Source organism: Podarcis filfolensis (assembly GCF_964270895.1).
Source record: "Podarcis filfolensis genome assembly, chromosome: 11".
Lineage (NCBI taxonomy): Eukaryota > Metazoa > Chordata > Lepidosauria > Squamata > Lacertidae > Podarcis > Podarcis filfolensis.
In genome coordinates, this window is record NC_139613.1 from 32934374 (window position 1) to 32950551 (window position 16178).

Below are 16178 nucleotides of genomic sequence, written 5' to 3' on the forward strand. Positions count from 1 at the left end.
AGGGCCTTCTAGCGGTTCCCTCACTGTGAGAAGTGAGGTTGCAGGGAACCAAGCAAAGAGCCTTCTCGGTAGTTGTGCCCACCCTGCGGAACGCCCTCCCATCAGATGTCAAGGAAATAAACAACTACAGTCATACCTCTTGTTGCGTTTGCTTCATGTTGCGGCTTTTTGGGTTGCGAACGCAGCAAAGCATTCTGCACACTTCACACATGCACAAAAGTGCTCTATCGTGCTCTGTGCTTGCGCAGAAGCGCTGCTCTAGTTGCAGACTTGTCGGGGTGCGAACGGCACCCCAGAATGGATCGTGTCCGCAACTAGAGGTACCACTGTATCTGACTTTTAGAAGACATCTGAAGGCAACCCTGTATAGGGAAATTTTTTATGTTTAATGTCTTACTGTGTTTTAATTTGTTGGAAGCCTCCCAGAGTGGTTGGGGCAACCCAGTCAGATGGGCGGCATATAAATAATAAAAATATTATTATTTATTTATTATTATGGCTTCCCATGGACAAGGACCTTTGGCCTGATCCAGCTCTTCTTATGCTTTTATTCTGAGACAGCCAGTTTGGTGTGTGAGAGAAAACCATTCACAATTTCTTTAAGTTTTAAACAGCTTAGAGATTGTTCACAACAGCAAAAGTCATCTTCAATACCCATAAATGTAAACACCTGATTAATCATGTTCTCATCTCTTGCAGACATCCTTACGCCAGTGAAACTGAAGCAGCCCGCTGAATTCAACCCAAGCATTTAACACCACTGCAGCTTGAATACCAGGTTTGGTCAACATAAAATAAAAAATATTCATGTGTAGTTATGTATTTTTCTGGAGGACAGTCAACCCCAGAAGCCAGTCAGGTAAGTGGAAGAATTTTGGATTGATATCTAATGGGAATAAACATGATTCCCGCTTCATGTGCCAGATATGTGCACAGATATGTGCTTATCCACAGAGTATCTTCTGACAAATACTCAATATTTGATTAGGATGCATGTGCTGCACACACTACCACCATGGCAGACATGAGCTGAGTGCATTTACAGCCATGTGTGCCCTTTAAGGCACTCAGTGTGCTTTAGGAAACATGTATCTCACAAGCAGCAAACTCATCAGCTACATAATTCATCAGGCCAAACCACATGGCTCTTTTTAGTGATGAGGTGGTGGGGCTTGAGCAAATGTGGTTTGAATGATTCCCTTTGTGGTTAAATGGCCACAATAGCACTTCACTACAAGTCTAGATGCTATATTTCCACCCTATCGCAAGATGCGGGGATGCGATACAGTAGCTGCATATTGAACTGTGGCCACTTGACAATTTTGCCATGCTGCCTGAAGGGGATAAAATTTACACTTCATTTTTATCCACAGAAATTCCCCCCACCCCAGTCCAGATGATCATGCTAATTAGCCCCTGGACTTTGATCCCTAGAAAAATAAAAAATAAATCAAATCCTGCCTTTTCTTCGTGATGCTTCCCAGCACAGAGAGAATCAATCACATAAAGTGTGACATCACACCTTTCCCCAACGTACCGTACTTCCAGTTCTCCAGCACCAGAGAGAAACTGGGTGATATATTGCACTTCTCATGATTACCCATCTGCATAGTGTGGATCACCACATGGGGTGGGGGGAAATCCTTTCGAGATTGTCTGCACTACTCCTTCATTCCAAATATAATGTGAGGAGTGGGGTGTAAATTGGCCTAATTCTTCCATTCATCTTGGTTGTTGATCTGACACATCAACATCTTTACAGGGTATGCAAAATTATCAGAAACTAGAAGATATTGGTCCACTAATTGGGACTCCTGTTACAAAGTTTTGTCATGATTTCTAACCAAACAGGTTTATACTCATGAAATACTGCAGATATAGGAAAGATCGTGGTTTTCTAGATTGGTCTTCCTTATTTTTCTCCCCACATCTGATTACATGTCCTCCAGTTGTTACCATTGTATTTAGATTAATTAATTTTCACTAAATGCCAATTTACACATGTGCATCAGAGGGAGATTATTCCTTATAGGCCAATTAGCATCTCCTACGGAAGAGCTCAAATGAAGAGGTTTTGCTCAACTCTGTGTGTATGTGTGTGCACATTTGTGTGTGTGTGTTGGGGGGGAAAGAGAAACCATATTCTCACCATATTGCATAGGTCTAGAGAGAAGTTCCCTTTTGCTACTTTAATGTACCAAACCTTTACTATTCTCTAAGTTTTCTTTAGCTCCTCAGACTTTCATGCTCAGAATTTTAATGATTAGGTCTTCCTCATTGACACTCCATAAATTCCTACCCATTGCACTTCCATTTCTGATGTGGTGCTGTAGAGGCTTAAAGCAAGCAAACAAAAATCCTAACTGGAAGTGGAAGCAAAAAAAGCAATGGAGTAGGCAAAAGAGATTACTATTAATCCAGCACATTTCAGGCCCTAAGCATAAGGAAAGAAACAGCAGCACATCTAAATGTTGAATTGTTCATTCTCTTAATTTCCTTGAAGGAGGACCAGTAGGGTCCGGAACACATTGGCTCAATAAACCTCTCTCTTGACTGCCCCATTACTTTTTGATTCCACTTCCACATCCTTTGGGGGAGTTCCCATTTTTGTTACATTTCCAAACTATATTGCTCTTCATTGCAGTGGAATGCAGTGTCCTCAAATGACCTCTTAAATCAGAGGTATATGGAACATTCTAGTATGGAGTTAAAGGTAAAAGGAAAACCACCTGGATATACATGTAAGATGCAGGCTATGTGAATGTATTAAATTTTTGTGGTTTGGGGGTGGGGTCTGTCAAACCTATGTTAAGCTGGAAATTTGCTCTCTCTTTTTCGTTCAGTTTCTATTACATGCACCAAACATAAAGAAATAAAAAGCAAGCTCACACTAGTGAAATCCAGATATTGGGTTGCCATCAGATATGATGGACTGCAACTCCCAGCATCCCTGAACATTGGTGGTGCTGGCTAGGACTAATGGAAGTTGTAGTGCAGAACATCTGAAGGGTACTATTTCTGCTGTCTCAGATCTAAATTCTGAATATTGTGGGTTGGGATCTATCAAGTATCTTTTGTGAGCTGAAAGCATAGGTACAAAATCCAGCAAAACTTATGAAGAGAAATGACAAGTGGGATGATTTCACATACCGTGGGCAATGATGACTCTTTCATGCCATCTTCAGCTTTGTCTGTCTCCAACCTAAGAGTCTAATCCAATTCTTTGCAGTGCATACAAGCAGAAAATCTCACTCAGGCTATGTTGGTGCATATAGCTCCTTTCCCCTAGTTGTGATTCAGTGACCTGCTCTCTCCTAGCGCCTAAGTGGCAATAACCGGGATAGTAGCCAGTTCTTTGCACCCATCCAGCGTTCCTTGGAGTGAGTTTCCAGTGCTGGTGCATACTTCAAATTGTTAATTCTCAAAGCTTTCCTCTTAGTTTTATTAGAGTTGGGGCAGCCTGTCCCATTTGCTATCTGAGGCAAAACAGGAAGATGCCCCTCTACTTCTGCCACCCCCACCAAAGCCTTGCTTGCTAGGGACACACAGCAACTTCTGGTGAGATCTCACAAGAAAATCTTCCTCATAACTCTCACAAGATCTCGCTGGAAGCTGCAGCTGACTGTGAAGCTGTGTGGCTCTGGCAGCAGGGGCAGGCAAGGGGCCTACAGGGGCACCACTGCCTTATAGGATTCAACCGCCTGAGGTAACTGTTTTGGTCAGTCTCATATGCAGGCCAACCTGGATCAGAGTAGAAGTGGCCACTTCTTTCTACTCGTGTCATGGCTTATACAATAGCTGCCCTACTGCAAGAGTAACAGTGAACGCCCGGGATATGTAGCATATTTGCATTCTTCTCATGATGCAAGGTTGTCATCAGAAGGATACTTCTGGATCAGGCTGAAGCCCCATTTGTTGAAATCAAACAAGCACATTTGCTATAGTTTTTTCAGTGCTTGCTTAAAACACATTTGTTTTGGCAAACCAGGGCTCTTTTTCAGCCGGAACTCACCAAAACTCAGTTCCGGCACCTCTCAGGTGGGTGCCAGTGCCATTCTAAGAGAACAAGGGCCATGTCCATAGTGAGTTCTGGCACCTCTTTTTCTAGAAAAATAGCAGTGAGGTAAACCCATTCAGCATAACTGTCAACATTTCCCTTTTTTTAAGGGAAATTCCCTTATTCCGAATAGGATTCCTTGCAAGAAAAGGGAAAAGTTGAAAGCTATGCCATTCAGACATGTGGAAGTTACATGTGTTTTATCTCTTTTTAGCTACTGCTGTCTTTAATCATCTTTTGAATGTTTTTCAATACTTGCTTTAATCAGGCTGTGTTTTTTTAAAATCAAGAACCTTCATGTTTTATTTTATATTTTTGTAAACTGCCTATGGGAAGCCTGCAAGCAGGAGCAGAATAGCCTCTCCCTACTTGTGATTCCCAGCTCCTGTATCAAACTTTATTTCGGTCACAGACAAGCATATGATAAAACATATGGATAAACTGAACACATAAGGCTTAAAACAGGTAAGGGATAAAAACTGGTAGTTAAAAAATGATTATATCATACATGACTTAAAAAGATAAAAACAAAGACAAGCAGTTAAGAGGGAGAGTGATGGAAAACAGGTCTTGCATTTTGGGCCTTCTGTTTAGGCGTAGTTTGTGGCACAAACCATCCTTTGATAAATAACCGTCATGGCAGCACAAAATCTAGCACCTGAGTATGTAACACCTGGGTTTCTGGTTAAGATGACTTCCAGTTAAGATGGTGATGGATCAGAAAACAGGCTCCAGAGCTCCACAGATCACAGGATTTTAACTGAGTTTTAATTGGTTTTAACTGTGTCAAACCAATTGTTTTAGCCAGCACCTGGTATTCAGGGGGAAACTGCATCTAACAGTGGTGGTAAAACATAGTGATTGTGGCTAGTAGCCCCAATAATCTTATCCTCCATGAATTTGCCTAATTCTCCTAAAACCACCCACGTTTGTGACCATCACCACTTCTAGTGGGAGTGAATTCCACAGTTTAACTATATGCTCTGTGAAGTAATTTCTTTTGTCTAACCTGTATCTTCCAACATTCACCTTAATTGTATGGCTCTGAGTTCTAGTATTTTGAGAGAAAAGGACTCTATTCATATTCTCCACACAATACGTAATTGTCTGCAGCTCTGTCGGGTCCTCCCCTCACTCACCATTTTCCCTAAACTGAAAAGTCCCAAATGGTGTAACCCACCTACAATGTTAACAATGCAGATGGTTCTTAGGTCCAGCATTGATGTAATATTTGAACATGCATCCCACATATCCCCTTCACTTAAGCACCTAAAATGGAACTTTTTGAATGAAGCTAAGTGCTAAATTAAACCCTCGAAAATAACCATTGCATTTGCTGAAGAAGTTGCCAGAGTTGCGGGTGGGGGCAGAGCATGATCCTGATTTTTCAACTTCTCTGTTACACTTCTGAGCTACACCATTACATTAGCACAATTTGTGCATTTAATTTTCTCTGTTAAAACTAAAATAAAGTTGATGATGCTTTTATAACACACATTTAATGTGAATGCTAAATTATACACTGTTACATTGAGTTAACATGTTTCACATTGATATATTTTTATTCACTTGCTAAAAGTCCCTCTTCCATGAATACTTGAGACGATGAAGCATTTATCCACTACTCTTGCATGCCGAAGAGATGGTTATTCTAGTCAAGAAACCCAATTTCCATACATTACAATTATTTGGGATTGTTACTAATGTATGATAATGTAAGGAAAGTGTAGGCTTTCTTCTTCAATTTCTAGGGAGGAGTTATTTTATATCATTAAGTTACAGTACTTTCACTTTGCGCCAAATTCTCTAGATCAGTAAATTTATTGCTGGCTGATTATTCAAACAGAAAGGAACAGGGTGGGGGGAATTATCCAGCTAGCTATTCTGCTCCTCTAGAAGAAATATTTAACTCCAAAGTGGCCAACAACAGGGCATTTAGGCACCTAGATTCTCTTTGAAATACCTTTGATAGCAACAAAATAAACTGGTGTCCTGATCCTATTACAGAGCACAATCCTAACCCCAGTTAGGATGGGGCAGAGGTGTCCATTGTCTGCCTCAGAAACCTTCCGCTATACCCATGGAAATCTCTTAAGGAATGAATCTACTGTCGTTGGTGGTCAGTGTGAGGTCTCAAAACAGGGCATTTTGGGGGCAGAGTCAGGGAAGAGGTAGGCTTTATCTGCTGGATCCAAAGCTCCAGATGAACGCCAGGATCATGCCCATGCCCATGCCTCACTGATTTTAATGGGATGGGTAATTCTGAAAGATGGAGATCCACCAGGCAAGACAAAAGGAAAAATGCCACACTCCCACCTGGAAATAAAAAGCTGGCAGGCTTTTGGAAGTACTGGATGATCCACCACTTCATACACCCACACCATTTTTAAAAAAAGACAGAAAGTTTGACTGGCTAGAGATAATAGTTCAAATATGATCATGTGACACATTGATGAAACAGACAACAGGAAAAGAGTAAGGTACTTGTACAAGCTGTTAAGGCCTCTTGAGATGCTATTATATTTTCAGAACAAGTAACAGGGAAAGAAATCCAGATAAATTTTCAGTGGAAAGAACCTAAAGAAATAACAACAGCAGCTGCAAACACAAAGCAAAATACAGCCATGCTTTGCAACGTCCCCTTCTCTGAATTTTGCAATGCAGTTCTCCTGCTAATAATGTGTATAAAACTGCATATGCTAGGGTAAAGTATACAAAAATGCATTATAGTAAGTAAAATTGCTTTCCAAAGGTAATAATTAGGAGAAATGTGCACTTAAAAAAAGCAAACTGATGTGGAAATGTGGAGATCTGAAGTTACAACTGGAAAAATGAGAAATGGGACAAAACTGAAAATGACAGGATTCACTCATCCCTAGTGCTGAATGCACATGTGTTCACACCAAGTGCACCAATCCGCAGAGGGAGTTCCACAAATGGAGTGCCACCACAAAGATGCTCATTTGCCACTATTCACCTGCCAGACCTCAGCAGGAATAAGTCAGCAGAATAACCCAGAAAAGTACCTCACCAGCTGATATTAAGGGCAGGATCACATAGCAGAAGGGCCATAGCTCCGTGGTAGATCATCTGCCTTGAATGAAGAAGGTCCCAGGTTCAATCCTTGGCCTCTCCAAATATAGTGGGGAAAGGTTCCTGCCTCAGACCTTGGGCTGCCGTTGCCAATCAGCGTAGACAATATTGAACTAGATGGACCAATGTATTGACTCAGTATAAGGGAACACCATTTTCAAGCCATAGTTGTGAATAGCTCAGTGCCCAGCTGCTCAGAATCCTTTATCCCCATGCATATAGGCAAGCATTAATTATGGCGTTTTTGGTTTGCGCTCTCTCCTTTTCTCCAGAACGTTTCCTCATCTGTTAACAATTGAATGCAGTGGAACTACAGAACTATGCAATCATATACCTATCTACTCAGAAGTAAGCTACATTGAGTTCAATAGGACATATTCTCAGGAGTGCAGTATAAGTGGAATTACTTGATTGCATCACATTTGCCTATGGGTGGGGTTTCTCCCAGAATTTGTGATCCAAGAAGCCATTGAAATCAATCAGATTTCTGCTGATAGGTTGAATGGGGTGCGTAATGCACTCTAACTTTCCAATCCTCTACTGACATTCCAATCGGAGGCGCTCTGACAATCCAGTCCTACACAAACACTGTGTTCAATGAGACTTTTACACAGGTAAGCATGCATAGCAGTAGTTAGCAGCCTGAGGTTGTAATCCTAACTCCGCATACCTTGGAGTAAACCCCACTTAATTCAGTGGGACTTACTTCTGAGTAAACTTGATTAGGATCGCAGCTTAAATGCCTTTCTCTTGAAGTTATTTGAAACTCCTTGAAGAATAGCACTGCACCTTTGCCTTGAGGGCAATTTGACAAAGAATTTCTCATTTATTTCTATTATTTATTTTATTAAAGTATTTCTATACAGCCTTTCACATCCAATTCCAAGGCGTCAAACAGCAACTTGAGAAGTACAGACATCACCATGAAAATTGCAATATATAGATGGAAGTTTAAAAACCCCAAGGATGTTATACTGGAAATTAAGCACCCGCAAAAGCCCAGGATCACAGGCATGTTTTTAGTAAGCACCAAAAAGCTGTTGTAGCTCATTCCAATAGTCAGGCAATGGTCCTAAGAAGAACTCTGCTAGACCAGGCCAAAGGCCATCCTCTAGTCTACAATCTCGTCTCAGCATCACCAACCACATGCCCATGGGAAGAAGGTAAGCAGGTCTCCAGTTAAATTCCACCCTGTTTTTGTTCTTTAACAGTGTTTGACACATTCAGATCATCCGTGTGCTTCCACATTTATTTTCTGTTGCAGAGAGTCCTCAGCTTTCAGGCTCCTGCTGTTTTCGCTGTTCTGTCAGCTAATTAAACACACAAACCTGAGGGAAAGGACCAGTTAAATCCTCCTCGCTAACAAAAGAGATTTCTCAATAGGGCTGATGTCAAATGCATTTTGAGATGTCTTGTGAAACCTCTTCATGAAGCAAAATGTTTAGCTTTTCTTCTGCCACTTGAGGTTCATGGCTGTCCGGAATTACACGGAAGGAGCTGGTAGCTAACTGCAAGTATTTCAGAGACAGACATGGCAGCTGGTCTCACCCTGCTTCCAAAAGAAGTGTCATTTGTGCACCCGCCTCAGCATATAAATGTGGTTTCTTCTAATGGATTAGGGCCACTTAACAGCATTCATTAGGTAAATAGCACCCTGGGCTAACAGTGCCTTCAGCTGCACCCCACCCTGTGGTCAGCCTTGCAGCATTGCCAAGCAATGTGACTTGCACAAGTCTGCAAAACTTAGCAGTGTGACAGATTCCCCTTTTCCTAGGCTTTCCCAGCAATGTCCATGATAAGGGCCCAGACCTACCTCTCAGGTATCTTGCCTTGGTCACACCAAGACACTGGCACCCCCTTGAGCTTGGCACCCAGATTGAAAACACAGCTCACTCACCTGTAATGCCAGCCCTGAATCTCATGTTTCTCAGTGCATGTGGAAATATTGCTCTTGTGCAATGGCCATTCATTTTAAAGGGACTTCCTCAAGGCAGCTTCTCAATTGGTTATGTTGGACACACACTAACTGTGTCATCAGAACCAGAAGTGCAGTGGCTTACATTACCCATTGAGAAGTGGGTATAAAGGAAGATGTAACACCATGACTCTTCCCTCCTGCCCTGGTTCTTTTCAAATAGCCCATAAATACTTGCCACTTAATGCCAACTATTTATTTTTCTTTATAAAATTGTTTCAGATTTTTGAATATACTTCATACGTTTTCCATAATAAATCACTTTTCTCAGGACTTCCCAGTCCATCCTCCCGTGGCACCTGATTCAAACCTTATTTTGCTGCGTATACTTTTCTTCTACCCTGTTTTGTCCTATAAATATCCCTTATTATTAGTAACTGCTGCTCATGCTGCTATTCCTACATGTAAGTTAATTTAAATATTATATCTCTTTAAGTACTCTCCCAGGTATTGCCACTCATCTCTTATCTGTATCTTATATTGGTTTCTTATTTTCTTATTTGGTTTCTTATTTTCGCTGTCATATATGCTAGCTCCATGTATTCTATGAATTCGTTCTGCCATTGTTCTTTAGTTGAGGTCTCTCTTTCCTCCCATTTTTTGGCATACATTATTCGGGCTGCTACAGTTGCATATAAGAAGGGACAGAGTGCCTTCTTGGGGATATCATCATATGTTAAGCCTAGTAGGAAGGTCTCGGGTTTGGGGGGAAATATAAATTTTAAGATCTTTTTTAGCTCTACATAGATCATTTCCCAATAACCCTTGGCTTGTTTACATGTTCACCACATGTGCCTAAAGGTTCCTTCAACCTCTTAACACTTACAGCACAATTTGGATCCCTTTCTATACATTTTGCTGGGTGTCAGGCACCCACTGATATTAGCAGTATATTTGGTATATTTGCGGTACATTTGTTTCTTCTCTAGCACATAGAGCAGAATACAGACTGATAAAAACACAACAAAAAGAAAACCAATTAAAAACTCAGAAGATCTGAGAATATGAATGAATTCATATTCACTGTCTATGGAAAACTCTATTTCTTTTTCTTAGCTTTTTTGCAGTAGAGGAGATTCATAAGACTTATCCAGTGTTGCACAAGCAGTTTCCCCCTTTTCCTCATTTTCTTGCAGTTGCCTATGCTCTGCAAATCTGCTCCAGAGGGTCTCTCAACCCTCTAAAGCAGATTGGGGAATCACACCAGGAGCTACAGTGGAAAGAGGTGGGTGGGCTGGCCCTGTATATATTATTTCTATTATCATGGGAGTTTATAGGAAGTAAATGACTATTCCCTATTAATGTTTGCCCTTGATTTTAGAAATGCAGTCACTAATTCATCTTGGCTTACTTTCTTCCCAATCAGTTACAGAAGCTTTGAACAATATCACATTTCAAGTAGATCGTGGTGCCTAATGAATTACAGACCGCTTGATTAATAGCACTTGTTCAGCATCACATCAATGGTGTATGAAATATAAGAGAATGGAGGAGTGGGGGCGAAATGGTGTTTCTGCCTGGTGCTTTTTCCTCCCTATGATACAGGCCAGTCATCATCAAAGCTGATTCCACCGCCCCCGCTTTTGCTGCTCATCTGCTGGTGGTTTTGTTTTGTTTTTAATTCTGAAATATACTCAGAGTCGCAAAGTGATTTCATGCTCTTTATTCAGCTCATAGTGGTGAGGAGGAATGAATGAATGTCCCGTCAAAGTATCTGCTTTATATACATTATTTACACAATGGGCTGCACATGATTGGCTAATTCCGGAATTCTACTGTAAGCCAATCAGGTTGTGGATTCACTTCTATCTGGAGCATGATTGGGTGGTTCCTGCCAACCAATCATACTGCTGCCTTGTTCTAGGACCAATCAGACTGCTGCATTCTGAATCCTATTGTTCTAGGACCAATCAGACTGCTGCCTTTTGGATCCTATTGTTCTAGGACCAATCAGACTGCTGCAGTTTGGATCCTATTCAACTCAGTACATAACAAATTCTACAAGTGTGCATTTCTGTCTCAGGCTGGTGCTTGCTAACACAGTCTTTATCATTCAAGTGGCTTGCTGCAGATTCTGCTGAAACATCAATACTGAGCACTGATGGTTGCAATCAGTAAATCTCAATCCCCTAGCCTGGCATACAGCATGAAGAAGTGGGGGCAGGAGGCGAGGAGGAAGAGAAGCTGTAAGGATGCAACTTTGGTCGAAACCAGCGTCAAGCAACCAAGCTGCAGTGGCATATCTCATGGAAAGCCACTGGTGAATTGCGGTTGATGGAAGGCATGCTTCACCCTGCTGTATCAGAGTTTATGTATTTTGCTAACCTTATTTCATTGGGTTGAAACCAAAGAGTTTTATGAGGCCTCAAATCTTCCCCTAGCATGAAATAAATTTGTTCTAAACTTTATATCAGAGCCTGACAATTGTTTTCGAGCCAAACATGTGCTACTGTTTACTGATAGTTCTTCCATTACTCACAGACCAAAGAGAACATTTGGCTGTTGGGCAAGAAAGGAGGGAGACAGCAGCAATGCCAGCCTTCTGCTTTGTTGCAATCCCACAGATAGTTTGTTCCACTGTCATTTGGCACCACCAGTACTAGGAAAGGAGGATAAATTTGATTCAGTTTGCATTTGTAGGCAATCTATTGAATTCACACTTTCTGAAAAAGTATGAGACCTGAAACACACCCAGCAGTCCTTTGAAATCAGCATTTATCTAAATTTTGTGAGACAGTTCTCCAACCGAATAAGGTTTACAAAAATGTGTGTGTGTGTGTGTGTGTGTGTGTGTAGTGTAGTGTAGTGTAAATATGATTATATTCCTGAAAACAATATACAAAAATTCATTATAAGTGGAGAAATTGCTTGCAAAAATGTGTACATTCACCAAAGGTTCATACAAAAATATGTTTATTAGAAAGAATTTGAATTAAAATGCTGAAAATTTTTCATGTGCTCCCAGAATGTAAAGAACTGAATTTATGACTGGGAAAAATGAGAAACTGAGAGAAGCAAACTTGGCAGATCCTCCTATTCCTAGTCACAGTACTATCAACTATCCCTGCCCTCCAACATTTTTCTCTCCTGATTGTAAAGGGAGTCTGTAACATATTGGGAGTTGCTGTGGTGGAAGTACAATAACAATAAACCTAGACTCATCTTTAAGCATTTTTTCCAAACCACTTATGTGATTGATTTTTTTATTCCCACTGAAGAACATTAATCTGTAAAAGACAATGGTCACATTCTAGTGCCACAGCACACCCCTGTACATACTCTCCTGTCAATCAATGCTTCTAGGTTTAACAGCACCAACTGTTTGCTCGAATGTGGTGTGAGTTGGAATCCATGCCACCCTCCAAAAGTGACTGTTCTCAAAGTGTACAGTGCCAAGCATCCAGCTGGGGCTGTAAGTTGAGCTCCTGATCCACTAAAGGGCACAACAATGTGAGACCCAGAACCAGGCCTAATGCAGCAGTTCTTCCAGTGCATGGCTTCCAGTCCAGTAGATAATGTGCATGTGTCAGCTCCGATGTGCATGTGTTGCTTTTGCTGAATTGGGGTAAATCTTAAGAATGATGCTGTAAACACCCAATTGCAAGCCATTCATTTGTATAAACAATCCTGTTGGTAAAAGGTTGTGCAGGCGTCTTCTAAACGTACCAAAGCCAAATTGGTTAACCTACATCTTTCTCTCAAGCAGGACCTGAGCAAAACAGCACCCTCTCTACCTGAGGTTTCCAGCAACTGGTATTCAGAAGCATTCTTGTCTCCAGCCATGGAGGCAGAGCATAGACATCATGGCTAATAGATGAGAAATTGTGCAAATACCTTCTGAAGTCTTCTACTTATAAATAGCAGGGGTCATGCTTACTTTCATGGTTGATTTCCCTGAAATTCCTGGAGGCCAAATTGTGTCATTTCAAAATCCTTTCAGTGTGGTGATGCCTTTGGCCAAGATATTGGCTGGTGTGTGAAGGCCAAACTAGAAGTGGTGGCAGCAGACCTGTTTGATTAAACCATGGTTCGTTTCAGCCATATATAAAAGGGAAATAAGGTGCTTGGATGGAGTGTGCTAAAATCTCCCATGCTTCTGGCTTAGTTCTCCACAGGTACTGTCTCCTCAAGTGTTTTCTTCTCCCACCCTTTAGCTGAGCTCTGATATTAGAAGAAAAACCTTTGTGGGAAGCAAACGGTGGGTACAGGGAGAGTATGGCTCAAAATAAGACACACACCATATGAATGGAGCAGATCCCACAAATGGCCCTACCTCTGTCCCATCTAGACTGGCTTCGCCTTCTGCGTTCTTCTCTTATCAATTATAGGCTATGTTTTAGGCTGTCAACAGCATGCCCCAAGACAGAACAGAAAGTTATTTGCAGGTTGATGCCTTCATCAGAGAAATAAAAGGTCCAGAAACCAGGATTTATTTGTTTATTCAGCAGAAACCATCTGTTCATGATCTGCATTGAGAACAGACTGAATTACTCTTTGATTTGGGTCCTTATGAAGGTTTAGAGTGCGCCAAGGAAATTGCCTGGAACAAAGCTGTGCATAAATGGGTACACAGTTACATTTTTAGAAACACACACACATGAAATAACATTGGGGAAGCTGAGTTTGAGCAGAAAAGGCGGGAGACCGCTTAATCCTTCCGTTTCCAGCTTCCTTCCGAATCCATCACTTCAAAGCATTTTCACCTCTGAGGGGAAATACATAGGCACACATGTCCCTAGCCCAGAAGGAGAAAAGACAACCACTGGGTCACATTTGCACCCCAGACACAAGAAATATATTTGACCCATTCAGAACCCTCCCACCCCAGCCCTGCTTCTACCCTCCTCAGGTACTAGACTATGTCATTAAACTGTGGTAAGAGCTCTTGCTTAGTTGAATGGAAGAGGTTGTTTGCCTCTCTATGTGTGGGCATGGCAGGAATGTAGCCTATGGAACAAAGGTAAGAACAGAGGTCAGCAAACCTTTTCAGCAGGGGGGCGGTCCACTGTCCCTCAGACCTTGTGGGGGGCTGGATTATATTTTTTTTGGGGGGGATGAATGAATTCCTATGCCCCACAAATAACCCAGAGATGCATTTTAAATAAAAGGACACATTCTACTCATGTAAAAACACGCTGATTCCCAGATCGTCCTCGGGCCGGATTGAGAAGACGATTGGGCCGGATCTGGCCCCCGGGCCTTAGTTTGCCTACCCATAGGTAAGAATCACCTCCATTGCCCACACACGTTTGCCTTTAGCCATGCCCATCACTGGCATGTGGATTGCCCACAAGGAAATGTGGTCCTTGGGCTTACAAGGTTCCCCTACCCCTGGCTGGTGGATTAGGTTGGGGCACACGGGCCACGAGATGTTTTGTTTCTGCATTTAGAAAAAAAGAAAAGAAGCAGCAGCAAGAGCATCCCTCTCCTCCCTGTGCTCTATGGCAACATTCATTCATATCTTCTCCATTCACCAGAGCATCTCCCTTGCCACTGTACAGCAATCAAATGTACAAATTCAGAACTGGCCACCAGCTCCAAACCTAAACCCTCTGGCTGAGGTGGTATAGCATAGAAAGTGGGAGGCCTTAGTGAGGATGGGAAAGAAAAATGAATTCTTCATCTCAGGAGGCCTGAATAGTACTGCAAGGCTCCTGTTTCAGGCTGGCTGACCCCCTGAACAGAAAAGCCCCATGTTAGGGACTTCAGATATAGTACAACATTTTGTTGCTAGCATCACTTGATGCTCAGGCATGATTGCTATATGATAGCGAAGAGTAGGTTTCATGCCCTTCGATGGGTTTCCCATAAACATCTATCTGTCCACTTTTAGAAGCAGAATCCTGGACTTACAGGCATAGATGCTTGGTCCAATCCAGCATAGCTCTTCTTCTGCTCATTGTGGAAGCAAAATTTCCAGCTGTGGCTTTATTGAAAACTACATTATTTAACAATCCATAATAGCATAACTTGAAAAGAATGAATTACAGCTGTTGCCACTGGCACAGCAGAGGTTTTTTACACAGCAGAGGTTACAGGATGGGAATAGATGAGACTTTTATAACACCAACAATAATTTGCTTTAGCAGTTAATAGAATAACCAGCTTTGTAAAGGCTAGCCGGTGTTAAAAAGAAGGTGCTTGTCAAGGAAACACGCTTCGACAACCGGGTTGTCCCTTGAACAAGTTAAAACATGGTTTTATTTTGTTGCATCAATGGAACCTTGGCTGCATTGTATAGCCAGACTCAAAGGTCAAGGTACCATCTGCACAGCACAATGAGACTATGTTGCAACTGGGTCCCCTGGCACAGCTGTATTTGCGGTAAAGCCAAATCTTCTATGTGCTGGATGCTATATAGTATTGCTTTTTCTTTTGCCTCTTTCTCTGACACATATACACACAACCACACATACACAGTGCCCCAAGGACACCTCTAGAGAATCGTGCTTCTACATTTATTGTGATAGGAAGTGCTTTGATTCTATGGCAGAGTCATGGTCTGTCAAAATCAGGAGATCTGAGGAATTGTACTTCAACTTTTTGCAAGTCATTTTTTTTTAGGAGTATTTCCAGGCTTGGGGAAGAGAAACAGCCCAGGTCATTAACCTCATTAGACAATGAAGGGAGGAAAACAATAGCACCTGCAAATTTAGCTGTTATGTTCCTTGGTGTATTTGTTTTTGTTTAAACATTCCCCATATTTGAAATACCTAATGTTTCACTCATTGCAGGTATACAAAACAATTTCTGCTTCATCAAAAAGGCAGATCAAGTTCAGGAGGAAATAACAAGAAGGTTGACCTTTTTATTAATGGACATGAATTTTTAATAGATACCTTTCAACTTATCAACTTTCAGCTGCAGGCTAAAGACAGTAGGTTTCAAGGAATAAAAATAAATAATAATAATTTTTTAATCTATATCCCGCCCATCTTGCTGGGTTTCCCCTGCCACTCTGGATGGCTTACAACATATATAAAAACACAACAGAGCATCAAATATTAAAAAACAGAATATCCTATATGAGCAACAAACAAACCAATAAATCAA

The 16178-nt window shown here is 41.5% G+C and overlaps 1 long non-coding RNA gene across 3 annotated transcripts in view; it reads left to right on the forward strand.

The window, feature by feature from the left end:
- Positions 1-16178, forward strand: part of LOC310745088 — a 130970-nt gene that overhangs the window by 79806 nt on the left and 34986 nt on the right. For all 3 annotated transcript variants that reach the window (XR_014539918.1, XR_014539919.1, XR_014539920.1), the window contains one exon: positions 700-778. This is a non-coding gene — a long non-coding RNA (uncharacterized lncRNA). The remainder of the gene's footprint in view (positions 1-699; positions 779-16178) is intronic.